At 42.6% G+C, this 25,679-nt stretch overlaps 1 non-coding gene across 1 annotated transcript; it reads right to left on the bottom strand.

Annotated features, from left to right (window-relative positions):
• Positions 1-24,699: 24,699 nt before the first annotated feature.
• On the bottom strand, positions 24,700-24,837 carry LOC114809407. Its single transcript, XR_003757193.1, has one exon. It is a non-coding gene; the product is annotated as a small nucleolar RNA SNORA7 (small nucleolar RNA).
• Between the last annotated feature and the right edge of the window lie 842 nt (positions 24,838-25,679).

The raw sequence follows: 25,679 nt of genomic DNA, 5'->3' as shown, positions 1-25,679 counted from the left end.
TTGCCAGTGATGTAAAGTGAGGATGTTTTCCTATATGATTTTTTTAGTCACTTCTGTCCCCTTTCTTCTTGAAATCTTATGCCATTCCTCCATCAAGCAGTTATGTTTGTTGAGCACTTACTGTGTGCACAGTACAATAGAACAGATTGGTAGATACAATTCTTGACCACAGGGAGCTAACAGTCTAGAGGGCGAGACAAACATTAAGATAAATTATGGATATATACATAAGTGCAGAGAGGCTGAGGCTGGCTGTTAAGATAGAGTTCATAGAGACATCTTGAGGGCAAGATGTCCTCTGTAATTGTTGATTTTCTACAGGGATGCCATCAAATCTGTGTTGGTTTCCAAACAGATTTAGCTCTGACTGTGTAGCTCGCTTTCCAACAGTCAGAGATAAGGTCTGGATTCCTCCTTGTTGGCCAAAGACACATTCTGGAGTTCACTGTAGTATTCCTGGCATCCCTGTTGAATTTCCTCATTGTGTCAAACAAGGGTGATTCTATCTGTGCTTTTCCAAGGTGCCATAGTAATGGGTGTAGGGCAAGGTAACTTCTTTGGTGGAAAGTAAAAATCCTTTCCTTGTTGATGATAATTTAATTCCAAGATTCCTTCAGTTATGCCATTTATTTCCACTTATTTCCTCCCATCCTTCCTCCCGTACACATTCTACTTTGCACTTGGCTGTGTACCTTTCAAGGACTTTGATTCTCACCCCAACCTCACAGTACTGATGTAAATGTTCTTATACTGTAGTATTTCCCTATACCTGGTTGATTCATCATCTGTCTTCCCTGTAGATTGTAAATTAGTTGTGTGTAAGGATCACCTCTACCAACTCTGTTGTACTGCAGTTTTCCTAGTGCTTAGTACAGTACTTTGCATACAGTAGGTGCTTACTGGATGCATAAATTGATTGCCATCTCACCACAGGTCACATGTGTTTGTTAGAAGGATCTGGATGTCTTATTGAAGGTCTCCAATTAGTTATCATAATCTTAAAATATTGCATGGTACAATCAATCAATCTACCAGTGGTATTTATTGAGTGCATATTGCATGCAGAGCACTGTACTAAGAGCTTGGGAGAGTACAGTTCAACAGAGTTGAAAGACACATTGACTGTCCACAGCAAGCATACAGTCTGAAGGAGAGACAGACATTGATATAAATGAATAAATTACATATATGTACATAAATGCTGTGGAGCTAAAGGTGGGGTTAATATTAAGTTTCTGAAGGGTATAGATCCAAATGTATGGTTGACTCAGAAGGAAAAGGGAGTAAGCGAAAGAAGGCTTAATCAAAGAAGGCCTCTTGGAAATGTGAACTTAATAAGGTTTTGAAGGAAAATGGTGATCCGGTGTATATAGAGGGGGAGGGAGTCCAGGCCAGAGGGATGATGTGAAAAAAAGGTCACTGTCTAGTTAATGGAGATCAGAGCACAGTGAACAAGTTGATACTGGTGGAGCAAACGGTCCCAGCTGGCTGCAGTAGGAAATCAGTGAGGTAAGGTAGGAAGGGCACGCTGATTGAATGTTTTAAAGCCAATGGGAAGGAGTTTCTGTTTGATGTAGAGGTAGATGGGTAGTCACTGGAAGTTTTTGAGGAGTGGAGAGATGTGGACCGAACTATTTTTTAGAATAATGGTTTGGACAGCAGAGTGAAGTGAGGAATGGAGTGTGAGGTCAGTGAGATGCAGACACAGTAGTCAAGGCAGGATAGGATAAGTGCTTACATCAGCATCGTGGCAGTTTGAGATGGAGAGGAAAGGACAGATTTTAGGGGTGATGTGAAGGTAGAAATGACAGGATTTGAAGACAGATTGAACATGTGAATTGTATGAGAGACATGAGTCTAGGAAAATGCCAAGGTTATGGGCTTGTGAGTCAGGGAGGATGCTGGTGCTGTCTACAGTGATGGGAAAGTCATGGGGAGGACCAGCTTTGGGTGGAAAAACATGGAATTGTGTTCTGGACATATTTCAGTTGAAGTGTCAGGGAGGCATCCAAGTAGAGATGTCCTGAGGCAGAAGGAAATAAGAGACTGCAGAGAAGAAGCAAGATCAGGGCTGGAGAGGTCATTTTACACATAAAGCTGGTAGTTGAAGCCACTGAACAGAATGGGTTCTCCAAGGGAGTGAATTTAGATGGAGAATAGAAGGGGACCCTAAACTGAGAGACCTCCACTGTCAGAGGGTGGAGGCAGAAGAGGAGCCTGCAAAGGAAACTGAAAAGGTGTGGTCAGGAAGGTCGGAGGAGAACCAGGAGAGGACACTGTCAGTAGAGTCAAGGATAATGTTTCAATGAGAAAGGGATGGTCTGCAGTATTGAAAGCATCTGAGAAGTCGAGGAAGACTAGGAAGGACTAGAGGCCATTGGATTTGATGAGAAGAATGTCTAGTTATTTTAGAAAGACCTGTTTCCAAGGGGTAAAGGGGCAGAACCCAGATTGGAGGGCATTAAGGAGGCAGCGGTGGTAGACATCTCTCAAAGATTTTGGTGGGAAATGGTAGGAGGGAGTTGGGCTGATAACTGGAGGGAGCCATGGAGTCAAGGGAGTATTTTTTTAGGGTAGGATATGTTTGAAAGGCATGTTTAGGTACGACCATGTTTGAAAGCGGTGGGGAAGAACAGTTAGAGAGTGAACAGTTGAAAATGATGGGGAGGGAGGGAGGAAGGAAGAAGGCAGGTAAGTGTCATAATAACATATGAAGGGATGGGGTCAGAAGTACAGGTGGAGGGCTAGATTTTGGATGGAAATAAGAGATCACTTATTGAGATACTTCTGGGAATATTGGGAGAGAAGTTGCATGGCCTAGTGGATAGAGTATTGGCCTGGAGTCAGAAGGACCTAGGTTCCAATCTCAGCAATTGCACTTCTTTTTTTTTAAAGTATAAATTAAGTGCTTCCATGTGCCAGGCCCTGCATTAAACACTGATATAACTACAAGATCATCAAATTGGACACAGTCCCAGTCCCACATGGGGGTCACAGTATTAATTCTCATTTTATACGTGAAATAATGTTGGCACAGAGAAGTTAAAAAAAATGATGGTATTTGCTAAGTGCTTTCTATGTGCTAAGCACTATTCTAAGCACTGGGGCACTGTTCTAAGCACTGGAAAGTGACTTGCTCAATAAAAAGAAGTGTGACCTAGTGGATACAGCATCATCCAGGGAGTCAGAAGGACCTGAGTTCTGATCCCAGCTCCGCCCTTTGTCTCTGCTTTCCTGTACCTCAGTCATCTCATCTTGTAAAATGGAGTTTAAGACTCTGACCCTATGTGGGATAGGGATTGTGTCAGTGAAGGCAGGAATTGTCTCTTTATTGCTGAGTTGTAATTTCCAAGCACTTAGTTCAGGACTCTGCACACAGTGAGAACTCAATAAATACGATTGAATGAATGAATGAACAAACCCAATTATGTTTTATCTATTTCAGTGCTTAATGTGGGGCCTGGCACATAGTAAGCACTTAGCAAATACCACAGTTATCATTATTATTAATAATAATAGGTGCATCCAGAGAAGATGATTTGGGTATAAAGTCCAAATAGAACATGATGGTTTTAGAATATTGGAGGGGGTCAGAAGATCAGAAATCTCTGAGTGGGAACAGAACCAATTTGCAGAGGGTGAGTATCGGGGGGAGAGAGATCACATGAGGAATTATAGTCTGACAAAGGAATTTTAGAGTTGGAGAGATTAGTGATTGTACTGTGACTAGAGATGGTGAGATCAAGTGTGTGCCCAAATTTGTGAGTGGGTGAGATGGGATGGAGTAGGATGTCACTGGAGTTGAGGAGTAAAAAGAATTCAACAGTTGGAAGGGTTGTCGGGGACATCCACATGGATATCGAAGTCAGCGAAGTTATAAAGTTAGATATCTTTTAGATTGTGAGTCCATTGTTGGGCAGAGATTGTCTCTATCTGTTGCCAAATTGTACATTCCAAGTGCTTAGTACAGTGCTCTGCACACAGTAAGCATTCAATAAATACGATTGAATATCGGAGTCCCCAGAGATCAATGTAGGGATGAAGGAAGAGAGAAGGATCATAAGGGAGGGATCAACATTGTTCAGAAATTTGGAGGAAGGGACTGGGAGCAGGGTGAGGGGAAGTAGATAACCATAACTAGTAATTGGAGTTGGTGGTAAGAGGTTTCAAAGGAAAAGGAGAAGAGGTATAATGGTATGAAAGAGATATTGGGGAATAAAAAGAAATCTGACTTCTCCCTCTTTGCCAGTGAGTCTTGGAGAGTGGTAGAGGATGAGCTCCTCCGCAGCAAAAGGGATAGGGATGGAGTGAATCAATGGAGGTTGGTTGCTAGGGTAGTTGGATAAGGGGTTGGCACTTTACAGATGAGGTAACTGAGGCACATAGAAGTTAAGTGACTTGCCCAAAGTCACACAGTTCATACATGGCAGAGCCGGGATTAGAACTCATGACCTCTGACTCCCAAGCCCGTGCTCTTTCCGCTAAGCCACGCTGCTTCTCTAAGCATGCTGGATATCTAAGTAACATGCACCGCAAATGAAAAGGGGCATAAAAATGATTCAGAAACATGGTAATGGCCAGTCTCCTAAAGGTGGGCTGTTGAGAGACCACAACAGCCAACAAGGGGCAGACAATAGAGAAGCAATGCCTAGTGGATAGATCTCAGGAATGGGAATCAGAAGGACCTGGGTTCTAAGCCTGACTCTGTCACTGCTCTGCTAGGTGACCTTGGACAAATCACTTTACTTCTCTGTACCTCAGTTCCTTCATCTGTACTTAGTAGAGTGCCTGGCATATAGAAAACACCAAATACCACAGAAACAGATGGCACTGGCAGGCAGAAATTGGGTGGAGGCGGCTCTCCTAGAGTTAGGCCATTGTGGAGCTGGGAATGGTATTTGTTAAGTGCTTACTATGTACCAAGCACTGTTCTAAGCACTGGGATAGATACAGGGTAATCAGGTTGTCCCATTTGGGCTCACACTTTTTATCCCCATTTTAAAGATGAGGTAATAGAGGCACAGAGAAGTGAAGTAACTTGCCCAAGGTCTCAGAGCTGACAAGTGGCTGAGTGGTATTAGAACCCACCTTGTCTGACTCGCAGGTCCGAGCTCTTTCCACTAAGCCATGCTCCTGGAGAGAGTCAAAATCGAAGACAGTTACATATCCATAGCTGTAAGACTTACCCATAATTTTAAATAATTGTAAATATGACAGAAAGCTTGCCCATCTTCAACCAGTCACTACAGCCTGATTTGCATACATCTTTATCCATTAGTGGTGTAATCTTCAAAACAGAAAAGAGCTATCTATATTCTTCTAGATCTGTATATCTCTAAATGTTTGTTGATTGAGAAATGTAAGGATATGTCAATACATATAAAGCATAGCAAGCAAACACCTTTCTAAGGAACTGACCAATTGGACTATATTACAATCTTAGTTGAGGACAATTTCTTGCACTTCACTTTATGCTATATAGTCTTTGCCATGGTAATCAAAAAAAAATCTAATGTACGTTCAGTGAATATCAAAGATTTTCCCCCATTATTCCCCTCTTTTATACAGGTGAAACAAATGAATGGCTCATAGAGAAACATAAGCTAGTTTTAATTCAATTTGAAAAAACACATTTCTTTCAAATGTTTTTAAAAGGCCCAATTGTTTATTGTGTGACTATATCTTTTCTTACTATATTAACTATAGTATTTGTTAAATGCTCACTATGTGCCAAGAACTATATTAAGCACTGGGGTGAATACAAGGTTATTAGTTTGGATACAGTCCCTGTCTTACTTGGGGCTCATGGTAGGAGGGGAAAGGATTTAAACCCATTTTATTTACAGATGAGGAAACTGAGGCATAGAGAAGATTAGTGACTTGTCCAAAGTCACACAGCAGGTTATATGGTTGAGCTGGGATTAGAACCCAATCACTTATCCTAACCCGCATTGATTACTGTATGAGCCTACCAGCTGACCTCCCTGCCTCTTGTCTCTTTCCACTCCAGTTCTACAGAAATGTTGAGGCCGTGTTTCCTCACTTTCCAAGAAACTCCAGTGGTTGCTCATCCACCTCAGCATCAGAAAAAATCTCCTTACCATCAAATTTTAAGCACTCAATCACATTGCTCATCCATTAGGGCTGCTGACTTCTTGCCCATGTCCTCCCTCTGGCCTGAAATATCCTCACTCCTCATATCCGACAGACAATTGCTCTCCCCAACTTCAAAGCCTTATTGAAGGGACAGCTCCACTAGAACTTCCCTGACTACACTCCCTTTCCTCTTCTCCCACTACCTTCTGCATCGCCCTGACTTGCTCTCTTTATTCATCTCTGATCCCGGCCCCACTGGACTTATGTACATATCTGAAAGTTATTTAGTTTGGATTAATGTCTGTCTCCCCTTTTAGGCTGTAAGCTTGTTGTGGGCAGGAAATGTGTCTGTTTATTGTTATATTGTACTCTTCCAAGCACTTAGTACAGTCTTCTGCACACAGTAAGGGCTCAATAAATATGATTGAATGAGTGAATGTCCTCTGACTCCCAGGCCCATGCTCTATCCTCTAGGACACACTGCATCTCTGTTGATCATGTGGCAATGATGGGATATGAGTCCACGGTTCCAAGGAGACTGAAGCCTAAACCGAGCACTTTTAAACTGCTCGGCCACCCTATTACACATCCTCTAAGTCACTCTTAAAAATATCTGTCTCTGAATAAAGCTTCTCCATTATCGTGAGCTACGCTGTTCCTCTAGATGTCAATATTTAGACCAGAAACCTTTTTTAAAATTGATGGATGCACTCACTGGCCCTTCGTGTTATGTCTATAGTTAGGCTAAGCTTTTTAAAGAGCCCATTAACCATGATTTCCTTCCTTTTTTGTGTGTATTTGTTATTCTAATTGGCTTTGCAGACTTTTTTGTAAATGTCATTAATGATATTTCAGTAAAATGTAACAATGACTAAGAGAGGGAAGCCAAATGTTTATTTTTTGATGATTGTTTCCGGTTCATGTGTCTTGTTTTTTTGATAGAGTGGGAAGGATCTAGCCAGTCAAAGTGAAACCAAGGGCAGAAAAATGACTTGAATAACTCAAATCTTTAACCCAAGATGTTTACACAGAGAGTATGAGAGGCTGTACTTTGTTATGGACATTTCATAGTAATCACGCTACAAGCAGGAAGATTATTAGGCAATGAAAATCTTAGCAACTTCCAAACAAATGGCTGGAATTAATGCCCCAATAATAGAAGTATTCTTGTTCAATGTAGTGATTCAGCAATATATCACCAAGCTGCAGGTGCTTTCTGTTATACCCTATGGTACTATAGTGTATTGTATTTTCTAATGCGCTTTCCCAAGCACGTCATGACATTCCTTTACCGCCTGTGGGCTATATAGCATTTTTGTGCTGAGCAAAAGCCCTCAATTAGTAGGATATTTCCATATTAATTAAATCCTGGAAAACAACTTTGGAAAAGATGATAAAATTTTGCAATATTTTATTGAACTGTACACACAAATGTACCACTTAGTAACATTTATATAAAAAATCCTATCATTTCTGGGCCTAAACATCACAACCTCCTCCTTCTAGACTTCCTCTTTTCAATATATACTATATGTTACCACATCTGTAACCTCTACCATGTGGTCCTATTTTAACTATCAACTTTTTTCAATTACTTACGTTCTGTCTTCCTATTCCTAAACCAATGTTCTAACTGTATACCTTGTTCTTGACATTCCTGCCTCCATCTCCTCACTCACTATTTCCCTGGTTTGCAACTCCCTTCCTCCCCGCATCGGACAGACCACATCCCTCCCCATTTCAAATCCCACCTAAAATCCCACCTTTTACCAAAAAAGCTTTCCCTAATTAATTTCCCAGTCCCCCTGAGCCATACCATCCCTTCAGCGATCTCTAATACTTATGAACTTAGAGTCACCCTTCTTAGCACTCATGTATGCGTATCTGCTCAATTTATTCATTTCAAACCTGCTGTAAGAAGCTTTATGTTTGTGTAAGCTCCTTGTAGTCAGAAAATGTGCAATGTTATTCTTCTGTACTTCCCAAATTTAGTGCACTACACTAAACGGGGCTCAGTAAATGCTACTACTATTGTTACATGCTGAAGTGATTTTCTCTTCAGTTATGTTATTTTCCCATTTTATTTTATATTCAGTGTCTCAAGGAGATTTAACTCTCCCTTGAATCCAAAAAGGCAGTACTATTTGTATGACTTTGGTGGATTTGAAGTTCTAGCCATAATCCACAGTCCCTATAAACCCTGATAACTGTTTAGCTACTTCCTGGGCAGCAAAATTATAAGTAAATTAGAAAAACAAAATTATTTTAGATCAAGATTAAAAATATTAGCAAGAGAATAAATCTCAAATGAAGAAATATGTTCATTTAACGCCTTGTGCTACTATACCTTTAAAGTTCTGTCCTTTAGTGTTTTGGGGGAAATCGATAGTGACAAAAATCTATAACCATAATTCTTCATTTGACATATGAGAAACTTCACTTTTAGAGAAGCTAAATTATCCCGAAGGTAAAATTTGGTCCATTCAATTTCATTAAAAAATGCAGATTAAAACACACCTCAAAAGGCATGCCATGTTGGAAAGATGTAATAAAACCACTTCTGGAAAGAAAAAAAGGATAAATCCATCAATCAATAATATTTATTGAGAGTTTATGGTGTGCAAAGCTTATTACTAAGCTCTTGGAAGAGTAAAATGTAAAAGATGTTGTCTTGTTTTCGTCAGTCTGTCTCCCCCGTTTAGACTGTAAACCTGTCACTGGGCAGGGATTGTCTCTGTCTGTTGCCAAATTGTACATTCCAAGCACTCAGTACAGTGCTCTGCACATAATAAGTGCTCAATAAATACTAATGAATGAATGAATGAAAAAGAGTTGGTATAGATGATCCCTGCCTTCAAGGAATTCACAGACTAGAGGAGGAGACAAAAATTACAATAAATTACAGATAGTTTTGCAGATAAGTATGAGACAGTGCCCCTGCATCCACAGAAGAAAGCTGGAGCCAGCAGGCTATGCTCCTTTTGGGGGGCACTTATGTTCACATCCTTTGTACCCCATTACTTTAACACTATCTTTGTTTCCTAAAGAAGCAGTATGGCTTAGTGGAAAGAGCACCGGCTTAGGTGTCAGAGGGCCTGACTTCCTATCTTGGTTCCATCCCTTGTCTGCTATGTGACCTTGGACAAGTCACTTCCCTTCTCTGTGCCTCAATTTCCTCATTTGCAGAATGAGGATCTAATATAGGCTCTCATTCATTCATTCATTCATTCATTCATTCAATCTTATTTATAGAGCACTTACTACGTGCAGAGCACTGTACTAAGTGCTTGGAATATACAATTCGACAACAGATAGAGACAATCCCAGCCCAACAACGAGAGACTTAGAGACCCATGTGGACCCATGTTTCTCTATGAGCCATTCATTTGTTTCACCTGTATAAAAGAGGAGAGAACCTCGCCCGATCTGATTAACTTGTATCTACTCCAGCACTTAAAACAGTGTTTGCTACATGTTAAGCACTAAAAGATACTATTATTATTATTAGTGTTATTATGTTTATTATTATTTTAATAAGTTCTATGGGACTGGGGGAGGGAGAATATCAAAATACCTAGGGGAACTGGCCCAAGTGCATAGACAGGAAAATGAGGGTTTAGTTGAGGAAGGCTGATTAGAGATATGATATTAGTAGGGCTTCAAAGATGGGGAGAGAGGTAGTCTGAAGGGGGTGAAGAGGTAGTCTGAAGGGGGTGACGTTCCAAGCCAGAGGGAAGATATTAATAATAAGAATGAAGGTAATTGTCAAGCGCTTATTATGTGCCAATAATAATAGGTAATCAGATTGTCCCACGTGAGGATCACAGTCTTAGTCCCCAGTTTACAAATGAGGTAACTGAGGCACAGAGAAGTTAAGTGACTTGCCCAAAATCATATAGCTGTGGCGGCGCCAAGATTAGAAACCACGACCTCTGACTCCCAAGCTCGTGCTTTTTTCAATAAGCTGCGCTGCTTCTCATAGCCACGCTGCTTCTGCAAGGTCTCAGCAGCAAGAAAAATTGAATTGAGATCTAGTGAGTAGGTTGGTGTTAGAGGGGCCAAGTGAGCAGGCTGGGACATAGTATCAGCAGGTCCTCTGATAGTAGAGATCAGAAGAGTAAAGTAGCACAGGGAGAGTCAATTGAGTGCTTTAAAGCTGATAGTAAGGAGATCCTGTTTGATGCAGAGATGGATGGAAGATTCTGAGGTGAGGTGGAGCTAGCATTTTCTAAGAAAAATGATCTTGTAGCAGAGTTGAGTATGATTATTATTATTATCATTATTATTTTAATAAGTTCTGTGGGACTGGGGGAAGGCACATTTCGAAGTACTTAGGGGAACTGACCCAAGTGATAGACAGGAAAGTGAGGGTTTAGTTGGGGAAGGCTGATTAGAGATATGATATTAGTAGGGCTTCAAAGATGGGGAGAGAGGTGGTATGTGGGGCATTAAGGGAGAGACATTGCAAGCCAGAAGGCTGGTTCACCCATATACTCTTCAGTTTCAGAGGAAACCATTCTTGTTCCTGCAATTGGCCTGGGTTCCTTTCTTCCAAGCTTCATGGAAGTCCCACCTCCCTCTTCCACTAGACTGTAAGCTTGTTGTGGGCAGGGAATGTGTCTGTTACATTGTTATATTTTACTCTCCCAAGTGCTTAACAGTGCTCTTCTTCCAGGCTTTTCTGCTGCTCACCAGACCGGGCACTCCATTCAATAATATTTACTGAGCACTTACTATGTGCAGAGCACTGTACTTAATGCTTGGAATGTACAATTGGGCAACAGATAGAGACAATCCCTGCCCATTGACAGATTTACAGTCTAATTGGGGGAGACAGACAAAAACAAGGCAACTTATTAGCAATAACTAGACTCAAGGGGATGTACACCTCATTAACAAAATAAATAGGGTAATAAAAATATGTACAAATGAGCACAGTGCTGAGAGGAGGGGAAGGGAGAGGGGGAGGAGCAGAAGGAAAGGGGGGAAAGGCGGCAGAGAGGTAGCAGAGGGAGCAAAGGGAGAAAGGGAAGCTCAGTCTGGGAAGGCCTCTTGGAGGAGGTGAGCTCTCATTAGGGCTTTGAAGAGGGGAAGAGAATAAGTTTGGCGGAGGTGAGGATGGAGGGCATTCCAGGACAGCGGGAGGACGTGGGCCAGGGGTTGACGGAGGGATAGGCGAGAATGGGGGACTGTGAGGAGGTGAGCAGCAGAGGAGCGGAGTGTGCGGGGTGGGCAGTGGAAAGAGAGGAGGGAGGAGAGGTAGGAGGGGGCAAGGGGATGGAGAACCTTGAAGCCTAGAGTGAGTTTTTGTTTCATACGGAGGTTGAAAGGTAACTGCTGGAGGTTTTTAAGGAGGAGAGTAACATGCCCAGACCGTTTCTGCAGAAAGATGATCAGGGCAGCGGAATGAAGAATAGACTGGAGTGGGGAGAGACCAGGAGGAAGGGAGATCAGAGAGAAGGCTGACACAATAATCCAGCCGGGATATTATGAGAGCCTGTACAGTAAGATAGCCGTTTGGATGGAGAGGAAAGGGTGGATCTTGGCGATATTGTAAAGTTGAGACCGGCAGGACTTGGTGACGGATCGGATGTGTGGGGTGAATGAGAGAGCTGAGTCAAGGATGACACTCAGGTTGTGGGCTTGAGAGACGGGAAGGATGGTTGTACCATCCACAGTGACAGGGAAGTCAGGAAGAGGACAGGGCTTGGGAGGGAAGATAAGGAGTTCAGTTTTGGACATGTTGAGTTTTAGGTAGCAGGCAGACATCCAGGTGGAGACGTCCTGGAGGCAGGAGGAGATAGGAGCCTGAAGGGAAGAATAGAGAACATGTGATGTAGATTTGTGTGTCATCTGCGTAGAGGTGATAGTTGAAGCCTTGGGAGCGAATGAGTTCACCAAGGGAGTGAGTGTAGATGGAGAACAGAAGGGGGCCAAGAACTGACCCTTGAGGAACCCCTACAGTTAGAGGATGGTGATTCAGTCTGAGAGAGAATCCCCTGAAGACATTTAGAAACATCACCTGACATATCCTCTGGAAAGATTTTGTCTGAATAACGGGACATAGCAAAAAATGAGCCACCCTTTAGTGGAAGCTCCCAGGTCTGGGCTCTTTCCATTAGGCTCCACTGCTTTAGGAGACTACATATCTGAGGAGCATGTGATGTGTTAACATGAAGGGCTTATTGTTGGACTTAGAAAATCTTAAGAGCTGGGGAAAAGCTGGGTGTTCCTTGCGCTGTTGGCTGACACAGTTTGAGATTCTCCTTGAGTTTTTATGCTGAATATGAGCTATTCCATCTTGATTGTAGGTCACTTAGATGTTTATTTACCCCGTTATTATGCAAGTGCAAATATCGATGCTGTTTTGTTTAAAAGTGTGGTTTATAGTTTCTCCTTCACTGTGCTTCCTGAACTTTGCTTGTGGCTCCCCATTTCCCTATTCATACTACTAGGCACTCTGATGCTATTGTAGCATCTCACAATTCCAGCCTAGGAGGAACACACAGCCATCACAACAGGCATGATTTCAGTGCTGGAGGTTTTGCTGTATTCATTATTTTCACATGATATTGAATCTGGCTTGTGGTGTCGCTGATGACTATGTGAAGATACTGAATGTTATCACCTTGGAAGGTCTAACTCGCAGCTACATAGAATATTGGAAAAATGCCACTGCTCTGTAGATTTAGATATTGCTTAGATTTGATGACACATTGATTTTGATTGCTGCCTATCTGACAGTATCTCAAAAGGTGGGAGTTTTGGGTTTTTGTAATGGTATTTGTTAAGTGCTTACTATGTGCCAGACAGTGTTCTAATTGCTGGGATAGATATAAGCTTATCAGATTGGACACGGTCCCTGTCCCACATGGGCTCACAAACTTCATCCCCAATTAACAGATGAGGTAACTGAGGCAAGAGAGGTAAAGTAACTTGCCAAAGGGCACACTGCAGTCAAGTGGCAGAGCTGAGGTTAGAATGTAGGTCCTGCTGAGTCCCAGACGTGTGTTCTATGCTGCTTCCCCTGAGTTCTACCCAGAGTTCTACTGACTCTGTTGTATTGTACTCTCCCAAGCACCTAGTAAATTATTAAGCATTTAATATATAGGATTGATGTATTCACCCAAACGCTTAATACAGTGCTCTTTGTCCAAAGCATGCTCGATAAATACTATTAATTAGTTGAAGGCCCTCAGAAGTTGATTTGTTTTCATAAAAGCCTTTGAATTGATAGAGAACAGTGGTCTCTGTGAGGAGTTCCAGTGAGAGAGGAGACGGTGTAAGCATGAGATCAGCCGAGGGAGAGACAAGAGAAGACAAGAGAAAGAGAAAGCTAAATAGCTTAGTTTAAGAACAGATTAATCAATCGATCATATTTATAGAGCATTTATTATGCTCAGAACAATGTACTAAGTGCTTGGGATAGTACAATAAACAGAATTTGCAGACATGTTCCCTGCCCATAATGAGCTTACAGTCTAGAGGGGGAGACAATAATATGAATAAACATTTTATAATATATAATTTAGAAGACATGTAATAATAATAATAATGCTGGTATTTGTTCAGCGCTATGTGCAAAGCACAGTTCTAAGCACTGGGGTAGAATACAGGGTAATTAGTTTGTCCCACATAGGGCTAACAGTCTTAATCCCCATTTTACAGGTGAGGTAACAGCTGACACGACCCACATCATCTGACTTCCAAGCCTGTGTTGTTTCCACTAAGCCACGGTGGGTTTGGGGCCTGGAGAAGAAGCATGGCTTAATGGATAGAGCATGGGCCTGGGAGTCAGAAGGACCTGAGGTCTAATCCCAGCTCTGCCACAGGTCTGCTGTGTGACTTTGGGCAAGTCACTTAAAATTCTCTGAGCCTCAGTTGCCTCATATGTAAAAAACGGGGATGAAGAATGTGAGCTCCATGTGGGATAGGGAAGGTGTCCAATCTGATTAACTAGTATCTGCCCCAGTGCTTAGAACCATGTTTGGCACATAGTAAACTCCTAACAAGCACCATTATTATTATTATTATTACCAAAAAATCTCCAAAGGTCACAGATCCAAGTGCATAGAGGAGGTAGAAGGGAGAGCGAGCCAGGGAAAACAGGACTTGATCGGGGAAGGCCTCTTGGAGAAGATGCAACATTAAGTTTTGAAGGTGGAGAGAGTGGTAGTCTGGCATATATGGAAGAGAAGGGAATTCCAGGCTAGTAGGAGAACCTGGAAAAGAGGTCGGCTGTGAGATAAGATAGGGGCACAGTGAATAAGCTGGAAATAATAATAATATAATAATAATGTTGGTATTTGTTAAGCGCTTACTATGTGCAGAGCACTGTTCTAAGCTCTGGGGCAGATACAGGGTAATTGGGTTGTCCCACGTGAGGCTCACAGTTAATCCCTATTTTACAGATGAGGTAACTGAGGCACAGAGAAGTTAAGTGACTTGCCCACAGTCACACAGCTGATAAGTGGCAGAGGCGGGATTCAAACTCACGACCTCTAGGGCTGGTCTGTAGTAGGAGATTAGTGAGGTGAGGTAGAATGGGACAAGTTGATCGAATGCTTTAAAACCAATGATAAGGAGTTTGTGTTTGGTGTGAATTTAGATGGGCGGTCATTGGAGGTTCTTGAGGAATGGGGAGACATGAACTGAATGTTTTTGTTGATAAATGATCAAATGCACAAGAGTGACAAGCACATGGATTGGAGTAGGATTGGAGTAGAGATTGGATTGGACCTCTACAAGAGGCTTGGAGGTTAGAGAGGAAACAGATGCAGTAATTAAGGTGGGATAGGATAACTGCATGGCTCAGCATGGTAGCAGTTTGGATAGAGAGGAAAGTGCAGATTTTAGTAGTGTTGTGAAAATAGAAACAACAGGATTCGATGACAGATTGAATATGTGGGTAGAATAAGGGAGATGAGTCGAGGACAATGCCAAGGTTATGCCAAAGGCTCGTGAGATAGGAAGGATAGTGGGGTTTATAGTGATGGGAAAAATAAAGTGAGGGCCAGGTTTGGGTGGGAAGATAAGGAGTTCGAATGACCTTAAACTATCCATACCTCTCAAGCACCATTGTGAGGAGGAGGAAATACCCCCGGGAGAAGGCTATCCCAGAGTTGGACTGCATAATTTCAGATCAGAATTTCAGGAAATGTGGTTCTAATTGAATTCAGAGACAACTGTAGTAATAATAATAATAATAATAATGTTGGTACTTGTTGAGTGCTTACTATGTGCCAAGCACTGTTCTAAGCGCTGGGGTAGACACAGGGGAATCGGGTTGTCCCACGTGGGACTCACAGTCTTCATCCCCATTTTACAGATGAGGTAACTGAGGAACCAAGAAGTTAAGTGACTTGCCCAAAGTCACACAGCTGCTAAGTGGCTGAGCTGGGATTCGAACCCATGACCTCTGACTCCAAAGCCCATGCTCTTTCCACTGAGCCATGCTGCAGCCCGGCCAGAAATTAGGCAAATATGAAATGAACATGCTCTATCTGATAGGCCATTTGAGATGTTTGGGAAACCAAAATGTAATTTCCAAAATAGCAGCGAATACTGCTTGCACCAGGCATACCAGAGGGCAGTTTTAATATGTAAGGAATTTGACTCAGTGCCTACTGTGGGCAAAACACTATATGAAGCTCCGTGGGAGAGTATAATAAAGGAAAAGTATATCACCCCTGGTGATTACACTCTGAAAGGGAAAAATGTCCTACAAAGCTGAAGAAAGATTGAGCAAATAAAGGCAGAATAACAAAAGATACAAGGACAGTCAATTTCCACAAAAAACCCACAGGGCAAGTCTTCCCAGCATTATCCAATTGGTGAAGGCTCAGATCCCTGCCACTGCACTTACCTCTCCCAGTGCCTCTTTGGGAAGACTGATCAGGACAAGTGGATGATGCCAGGGAGGGGAACAATAAGACATATGTCATGCCACGGGCCATGTGGGGTGGCATGGGAGCTGATGTGGCACACAATCTATAATGGACTGCCGTTGTTTCGCCCCATGTATTTTTTCTGGCACTCACACCGGTATGGTGAGGAACTCACTGTTAGGAATACCAATTCTGAATATAAAGGACAATCTCACTCTTTCTCTCGTTCTCTGCAAAATGTGGGCATAAAACCTAGAAATAAGAGGAACAGAGAAGGATAATGTAGGTGATGGAGAGGCTTAGGAATGAGGTAGAAAAAAGACAGTTGGAAATAGGACAGTGAGAAAGGAACAAAAGATAACATTTTTCTTTTAGACCATGCCTAGATTCTTATTTGAGTATAATGATTTGATTCATGCTTACATATCATATCTGATATATTGCTGATTTCATTATGAGAACCTGGTCACATTGACTTAGGCCCATTTGTCTTGAAGCTAGTGAAACTACCGTTCACACAATGACTGGTCTCTTTGAACCTTTTAGCACTTTAAACTCAACTTAAATGTCTCCTTTCTCTAGTTAGTTTTAGATTTATGGCTGTATGGAATGTGTACATTACATAGCACTGTGGTACTTGTGGAATTCTCTAGCTCTGTAAATCAATCATAATAATAGTATCACTGGGTGAAATAAGGGGCAAAGAGGACAGAAAGATTTGGGGACACAGAATGGAACAGGAAGTATGTCAGGAGGTGGAGTAATAGCATGGAAAGAGAACAGGAGGACAAGAAAAGTGAGAAAATGAGAGAGGCAAAGGGTATACACCAAACGACTATTCAAGAGCACAACTAAAAGTGAAAACTTTGTGAAAAGGAAAGGGAAAAATGGTTAAGGGGGGAAACAAAATATGGATGAGGAAAAAGCAATTTTGAAGAATACCATCTGGGGAATAAAATTTCAAATCATGATTGTGTTTTGGGTTGCCCAATCAATCAGTCATTGAGTTGTGTTTATTGAGCATTGTACTAAGTGTCTGGAAGGGTAGAATACAACAGAATTAGTGGATATATTCCCTGTGAAGAAAGACTTTACAGTCTATAGAGGAAGGCATGTATTAATATAAATGAGTAATTTTGAATATATAATTGAGAGATCAATCATATTTATTGAGCACTTATTGTTTGCAGAGTACTCTACTAAGCTCTCGGGAGAGTACAGTATAACAGAGTTGGTAGACATGCTTCCTGCCCATGATGACCTTAAAACCTAGGGGATGAGCTTCTAATCTAGAGGATATATACACAAGTGCCTGGATAACAAAGTGGTTCTGGTGGTAGACCTGGCTGACCCAAACAGTGTGACAGTCCTGCGGATGGAGGATGAGCCTGTTCCTAGGGTGATTTCTTGGGTATTTGAACAAACTGGTCTACAGTCTCAAGACTGTAAACTCTGGACTGTAAGCTTGTTGTGGGTGGGACATGTGTCTACCAACTCTGTTGAATTGTACTCTCCCAAGAGCTTAGTACATAGCTCTCTACCCAGTAAGCACTCAGTTAATACCATTGATAATGAATGATGATAGCAGTCACCTTGAAATGGGAGTGGGCTAAAAAACAGATCCAAGTAATCACTGATTCACTAACCTCAAAACCATCCCTCAAGAGGACTGCAACTGGTGAACTTCATGCATACGATCAAGGAAGGAGTCAGACACATAATGATATTTACAGCTACATTGGCACTTTTGCTTAGTAACTCAACACCATTAGTTTCACTTGCAAAAGGGAAAGACAGCTGAGTATGTACAGAGACCTTGCAACTGCTCTCTCCTAAAGGTACATTTTTTAGTACAGAAAAATCCTGTACCCAGGTAAAGATAACGGAAGAACATACTTTGAAGAATGCTGGCCTCACCTATTCTGTCATTTTATATCTGTTCCCCTACCAGTCAAACAATTAACTAATCTATTATTTATTTATTATTTGCTCTGTGGAGAGCACTGTTCTAAACACTTGGGAGAGGTCAATGTAATAGAATTGGTAAACCCAGTCCTTGCTCACAAGGACCTTGCTGTCTATAGGGGGAATGCTGTCGAGTTGTTTCCGATTCATAGTGACTCTATGGATATATCTTCTCCGGAATGTCCTGTGGTCTGCCATAATCTGTAACCTTGCTAACGGTTCTTCCGTTTTCATTGTTATAATAATAATGTTGGTATTTGTTAAGCGCTTACTATGTGCAGAACACTGTTCTAAGCGCTGGGGTAGATACAGGGTAATCAGGTTGTCCCACATGAGGCTCACAGTTAATGGTTAGAGGGCGAGACAGACATTAAAATAAATTACAAATGGAGGAATGGGAGAGAACAAGTATAGGTGCATAAATGCTGTGGGGCTGAGGGTGGCATGAATTTCAAGTGCTTAAGCGGTATGGATCCATGTACAAAGGTAATGTAGATGAGAGGGGAAAATAGGAGAAATGAAGGTTTAGAAAAGGAAGGCCTCCTGGAGGAGATAGGATTTTAGGAGGGCTTTAAAGGTGTAGAGAGTAGTGGTCTTTGTATAAGGGGAGGAGGTGGAGAAAGGGAAGAACGTGGACAAGGGGTTAGTGGCAAGACAGAGGAGACTGAGGTACAGTGAGTAGTATGTGGGCTGGATTGTAATAAGAAATCAGTGTGGTAAGATAGGAGAACTGATTGAGTGCCTTAAAGATAATGATAGTAAAAATGATATTTGTTCAGTGCTTACTATGTACCAAGCACTGTATTAACTGCTGGGGTATTCATTCATTCAATTCATTCAATAGTATTTATTGATCGCTTACTATGTGCAGAGCACTGTACTAAGCGCTTGGAATGAACAAGTCGGCAACAGATAGAGACAGTCCCTGCCGTTTGATGGACTTACAGTCTAATCGGGGGAGACAGACAGACAAGAACAATGGCAATAAATAGAGTCAAGGGGAAGAACATCGCGTAAAAACAATGGCAACTAAATAGAATCGAGGCGATGTACATTTCATTAACAAAATAAATAGGGTAATGAAAATATATACAGTTGAGCAGACGAGTACAGTGCTGAGAGGATGGGAAGGGAGAGGGGGAGGAGCAGAGGGAAATGGGGGGAAAAGAGGGTTAAGCTGCCGAGAGGTGAAGGGGGGGTGGGAGAGGGAGTAGAGGGAGAAGGGGAGCTCAGTCTGGGAAGGCCTCTTGGAGGAGGTGAGTTTTAAGTAGGGTTTTGAAGAGGGAAGAGAATTAGTTTGGCGGAGGTGAGGAAGGAGGGCGTTCCGGGACCGCAGGAGGACGTGGCCCAGGGGTCGACGGCGGGATAGGCGAGACCGAGGGACGGTGAGGAGGTGGGCAGCAGAGAAGCGGAGTGTGCGAGGTGGGCAGTAGAAAGAGAGAAGGGAGGAGAGGTAGGAAGGGGCAAGGTGACGTAGAGCATTGAAGCCTAAAGTGAGGAGTTTTTGTTTGGAGTGAGAAGCAGCGTGGCGCAGTGGAAAGAGCACGGGCTTTGGAGTCAGGGCTCATGAGTTCGAATCCCAGCTCTGCCATTTGTCAGCTGTGTGACTGTGGGCAAGTCACTTAACTTCTCTGTGCCTCAGTTCCCTCATCTGTAAAATGGGGATTAAGACTGTGAGCCCCACGTGGGACAACCTGACTCCCCTGTGTCTACCCCAGCGCTTAGAACAGTGCTCTGCACATAGTAAGCGCTTAACAAATACCAACATTATTATTATTATTAGGTTGATAAGCAACCACTGGAGGTGTTTAAGAAGGGGAGTGACATGCCCAGATCGTTTCTGCAGGAAGATGAGCCATTCATTCATTCATTCATTCAATAGTATTTATTGAGCGCTTACTATGTGCAGAGCACTATACTAAGCACTTGGAATGAACAAGTCGGCAACAGATAGAGACAGTCCCTGCCCTTTGACGGGCTTACAGTCTAATCGGGGGAGGCGGACAGACAAGAACAATGACAATAAACAGCGTCAAGGGGAAGAACATCTCGTAAAAACAGTGGCAACTAAATAGAATCAAGGCAATGTACAATTCATTAACAAAATAAATAGGGTAACGAAAATATATACAGTTGAGCGGACGAGTACAGTGCTGTGGGGATGGGAAGGGAGAGGTGGAGGAGCAGAGGGAAAAGGGGAAAATGAGGCTTTAGCTGCAGAGAGGTAAAGGGGGGATGGCAGAGGGAGTAGAGGGGGAAGAGGAGCTCAGTCTGGGAATGCCTCTTGGAGGAGGTGATTTTTAAGTAGGGTTTTGAAGAGGGAAAGAATATCAGTTTGGCGGAGGTGAGGAGGGAGGGCGTTCCAGGACCGCAGGAGGACGTGGCCCAGGGTCGACGGTGGGATAGGCGAGACCGAGGGACGGTGAGGAGGTGGGCAGCAGAGGAGCGGAGCATGCAGGGTGGGCGGTAGAAAGAGAGAAGGGAGGAGAGGTAGGAAGGGGCAAGGTGATGTAGAGCCTTGAAGCCTAGAGTGAGGAGTTTTTGTTTGGAGCAGAGGTTGATAGGCAACCACTGGAGTTGTTTAAGAAGGGGAGTGACATGCCCAGATCGTTTCTGGAGGAAGATGAGCCGGGCAGCGGAGTGAAGAATAGACTGGAGCGAGGCGAGAGAGGAGGAAGGGAGATCAGAGAGAAGGCTGACACAGTAGTCTAGCCGGGATATAATGAGAGCCCGTAGCAGTAAGGTAGCCGTTTGGGTGGAGAGGAAAGGGCGGATCTTGTCGATATTGTAAAGGTGAAACTGGCAGGTCTTGGTAACGGATAGGATGTGTGGGGTGAACGAGAGAGACGAGTCAAAGATGACACCGAGATTGCGGGCCTGAGAGACGGGAAGGATGGTCGTGCCATCCATGGTGATAGGGAAGTCTGGGAGAGGACCCGGTTTGGGAGGGAAGATGAGCTCAGTCTTGCTCATGTTGAGTTTTAGGTGGCGGGTCGACATCCAGGTGGAGACATAGATACAAGGTAATCAGGTTGGACACAGTCCCTGTCCCACAGTCTTAATCCCCATTTTACAGGTGAGGTAACTGAGGCACAGAGAAGTAAAATGACCTCCCCAAGGTCACACAGCAGATGTATGGCAGAGCCATGTTTAGAACCCACTCCTAGGGCCATGCTTTTTCCACTAGACCATGCTGCTGTAAGCGGTTTTCTGTTTGATGTGGAGATGGATGGGCTACCATTGCAGTTTTTGGAGGAATAAGTAAGCAGGTTGGTCAGGGAGCAAGGTGATGCAGACAATATGGGGTATGATAAGTGCCTGGATCAGCATGGCAGCTGTTTGGATGGAGAGTAAAGTGCAGATTCTATAAATATTGAAAAGGTAGAACCAACAGGATTTGGCAATAGATGGAATATGCGGATTGAATGAGAAAGAAGGTTAGAGGATGGGGTTGCAAGACAGGGAAAATCAGGATTTTGTCTACAGTGATGGAAAGTTATGGGAAGGATAGGGTTTGGGTGGGAAGATGTCTATTTTGGACATGTTTAATTTGAGGTGTTGGCAGGACATCCCAGTAGAGATGTCCTAAAGGCAAGAGGAAATGCCAGACTGCAGAGAAGCGAGGTCAGGGCTGAAGAGGTAGATTTGGGATTCATCATACCATAGAGATGGTACTTGAAACAGTGGGAGCAGATGAATTTTCCAAGCCTGAGGATATATAGATAGAGAATAGAAGGGGAACCAGAACTGAGCCTTGAAGGACTCCTACCACTGGAATGTTGGAGGCAAAGGGAGGAACCTTGGAAAGAGATGGAGTAGAAGCAGCCAGAGAAGATAGGAGGAGAACCAGGAGAGGATGGTGTCAGTGAATCTAAGGTTGGATAACATTCCTGGAAAAGGATCTACAATATCAGAAGGGAGCTGAGAAGTCAAATAGGATTAGGATGGAGTTGAGGTCATTAGATTTGGCAAGGGGATTACTGGTGACCCTAAAGAGGGCTATTTTTGAGGAGTGAAACAAGTCGAGTAAAAACAGGTTTCAAATCCTCATATTACACCAAAGGAAACTGAGAAGTTAAATGACTTAGCTTAGGACACACAGCAGGTAAGTGGCAAAAGCCAAAATTAGAACTCAGGTCAGAAACTGAGAAGTTAAATGACTTAGCTTAGGACACAACAGGTAAGTGGCCAAAGCCAAAATTAGAACTCAGGTCCCTCGACTGCCAGTGCGGTGCTCTTTCCCCTATGTCATGTTGCTTCCCATTCTTTTGATTAACACACTATTTTCATAAAACCAGTTTTGACCACTATCCAGGATGCAGAAGATATTGTGATGATGATTCACATTACCTTTTCAATATTATATTAATTCATTCATTCAATTGTATTTCATTCATTCATTCAATTGTATTTATTGAGCACTTAGTGTGTGCAGAACACTGTACTAAGCGCTTAGAAAGTACAGTTCGGCAAAAGATAGAGACGATCCCTGCCCAACAACAGCCTCACAGTCTAGATGGAAGAGACAGACAACAAAACAAAACAAATAGACAGGCATCAACAGCAACGAAATAGATCAATGGAATTATAGATATATACACATCATTACTAAAATAAACATAATAATAAATATGTACAAATATACACTGTGTACAAAGCACTGTACTGAGCACTTGGGAGAGTACACTACAACAACAAATAGACATATTCCCTGCCTACAGTGAGCTCACAATCTAGAGGGGGAGACAGAAATTAATATATATAAATAAATGAATAAGTAAATACATAAATTACAGATATATGCATTCATTCATTCATTTAATAGTATTTATTGAGCGCTTACTATGTGCAGAGCACTGTACTAAGCGCTTGGGATGAACAAGTCGGCAACAGATAAAGACAGTCCCTGCCGTTTGACGGGCTTACAGTCTAATCCGGGGAGATGGACAGACGAAACAATGGCAATAAATAGAGTCAAGATAAATAGAGTCAAGATAAATAGAGTCAAGATAAATATGCATATGTGCTTTGGGGATGAATGAATGAAGGGAGCAAGTCAGGGCGATGCAGAAGGGAGTGGGAGAAGAAGACAGGCGGGCTTAGTCAGGGAAGGCTTCTTGGAGGAGATGTGACTTCAATTAGGCTTTGAAGTGGGGAAAAGCAATTATCTGTCTGATATGAAGAAGGAGGGCATTCCAGGCCAGGAGCAGGATGTGGGCCTGAGGATGGCAGTGAGATAGATGAAATTGAGGGTACAGTGAGAAGTTAGCATTAGAGGAATGAAGTGTGCAGGCTGGGTTGTAGTAGGAGGGGGCAAAGTGATTGACTGCTCTAAAGTCAATGGGGAGGAGTTTTTTGTTAGATGTGGAAGGTGGATGGGCATCCACTGGAGTTTCCTGCTCAGTGGAGAAATATGGGCTGAACATTTTTGAAGGAAAATGATCCGGGCAGTGGAGTGGAGTATGGATTGGAGTGAGGAGAGACCGGAGGCAGCAAGGAGGCTGAAACATTAATCAAGGCCGGCTAGGATAAGTGCTTGTATTAATGTGGTAGCAGTGTAGATGGAGAGAAAGGAGCAGATTTTAGTGATGTTGTAAAGGCAGAACTAATGGCATTTAGTGATGTTTGAATATGTGGGTTGAATGACAGAGATGAGTCAAGGATAATGCCAAGGTTATGAGCTTGTGAGACAGGAAGGATGCCTACTGTGTGACTTCGGGTCACTTAATTTCTCTGTGTCTCATTTTCCTCATCTGTAAAATAGGGATTGATTACCTGTCTTGATAGACTGGGTTTGACCTGATTAATTTATATTACTCTAGCAGTTAGCACAGTGCTTGTCACGTGGTAAGTGCTTAACAAACCCCACAATTATTATAATTATTATAACATCCTTGCATCACACAACAACTCTTTACAACTGGTCTTCAAACACTCAATCAGTTTGCTCCCTCGTATCTTATCTCACTAATTTCCTACTTCAACTCAGAGAGCACACTTCACTCCTTCAAGTTACTCACTGTACCCTGCTCTCGTTCAAACATAATGATGGTATTTGTTAAGCACTTACTGTGTGTCAATAATTGTTCTAAGAGCTGGGGTAGATAGAAGGTAATCAGGTTGGACACAGTCCTTTCCCTCATGGAGCTCACAGTCTTAATCCCTATTTTATGAATGAGGTAACTGAGGCAAAGAGAAGTTAAGTGACTTTCCCAAGGTCACACAGCAGAGATCTGGCAGAGCTGGGATTAGAACCCAGGTCCTTCTGTCTCCCATGGCCATGCTCTATCCACTAGGCAACTCTGCTTCTCTAGGCCATGCTGCTTCTCTCACCACCAATCTCTTGCTCATGTCCTTCCTCTGACCCAGAACCCCAACTCTCTTCATATACCACAGGCCACCACAATCCTTACCTTCGAAGTCTTATTAAATCATATCTCCAAAGAGGCCTTCCCCATTTAGGCCCTCTCTCCTTCACTCCCTTTCCCTTCTATGTCACCTTTGCATTTGGATCTCTACCCTTTGTTACTGTTGTCTTATGCTGTTGAGTCGTGTCCAACCTATAGCGACACCATAGACACATATCTCCTAGAACTCCCCACTTCTATCTGCAATCGTTCTGGTAGCATATCAAAAGAGTTTTCTTGGTAAAAATCCAGAAATAGTTTACCATTACCTCCTTCTGCTTAGTAAACGAGTCTCTGCCCTTGATGCTCTCCATGCAGCTGCTGCCCAGCACAGGTGAGTTCTCATTTGTAGCAGATTGCCTTCTACTCACTAGCTACTGCCCATGCTAGGAATGGAATGGGTACACCTCTGCTTGACTCTCCCTTCTGTAGTTATGACTGGTAGAATACTAGAAACTCTCCATGTGCAACCCTGAGAGGGATCAGTACTTTTAACCACCAGGTATTTAGCCTACCTTCAGGCCTACAACACTTTTGTACATATCTACATTATTAATGTCAGTTCCCCCTTCTTGTTTTGTAGGCAGGGAATGTATCTACCACCTCTGTTGTATTTTACAGTATTTTTCATTGTTTCATTGACTGATGGATTGCTGTTCCTATCTGCTAGGTTGTGAGCCATACGTGGGTCAGGTATCCTGTCTAATCTGATTATGCCATACCGATCCAAGTACTTAGCTTGGTCTCTTCCTAGACTATAAGATAGTTGTGACCAGGGAATGTAACTGCCAACTCTGTTTTACTGTACTCTCCCAAGTGCTTAATACAGTGCTCTGTACATAGTAAGCACTCAACAAATGGCATTGATTGCTTTGTCACCTATAAAATGCTTACTAAATACGGTTTATGTCATATGGTGACATATTAGTAGAATTGTGTGTCCAATGCCTTAGCATATTGGATTTATTTTAGGAGAATAATTTTACTGTTTTTACACAGATATTTCTGTCTGTCTCCCCGTTTTAGACTGTGAGCCCGTCTTTGGTCAGGGATTGTCTCTATCTGTTGCTGAATTGTACATTCCAAGCGCCTAGTACAGTGCTCTGCACACAGTAAGTGCTCAGTAAATACGATTGAATGAATGAATGCATTTCCTAGAAAAAGGCTGGAAGCTAGTTTTATTGTAAATTATTTTTTTCTGCTATTCACAGTATTTCTTTTAAGGACACATGAGTAACATTCGTTTGTAATATGTCTCTTTTTTCATCTAAAAAACAGCTTACAGCGGATCTTTGGGAAGTTCTGCAACATTAAGGAACCCAAT

Source organism: Ornithorhynchus anatinus, chromosome 2 (assembly GCF_004115215.2).
Source record: "Ornithorhynchus anatinus isolate Pmale09 chromosome 2, mOrnAna1.pri.v4, whole genome shotgun sequence".
NCBI classification, from domain to species: Eukaryota; Metazoa; Chordata; class Mammalia; order Monotremata; family Ornithorhynchidae; genus Ornithorhynchus; species Ornithorhynchus anatinus.
This window is presented reverse-complemented; position numbering and strand designations above follow the sequence as displayed.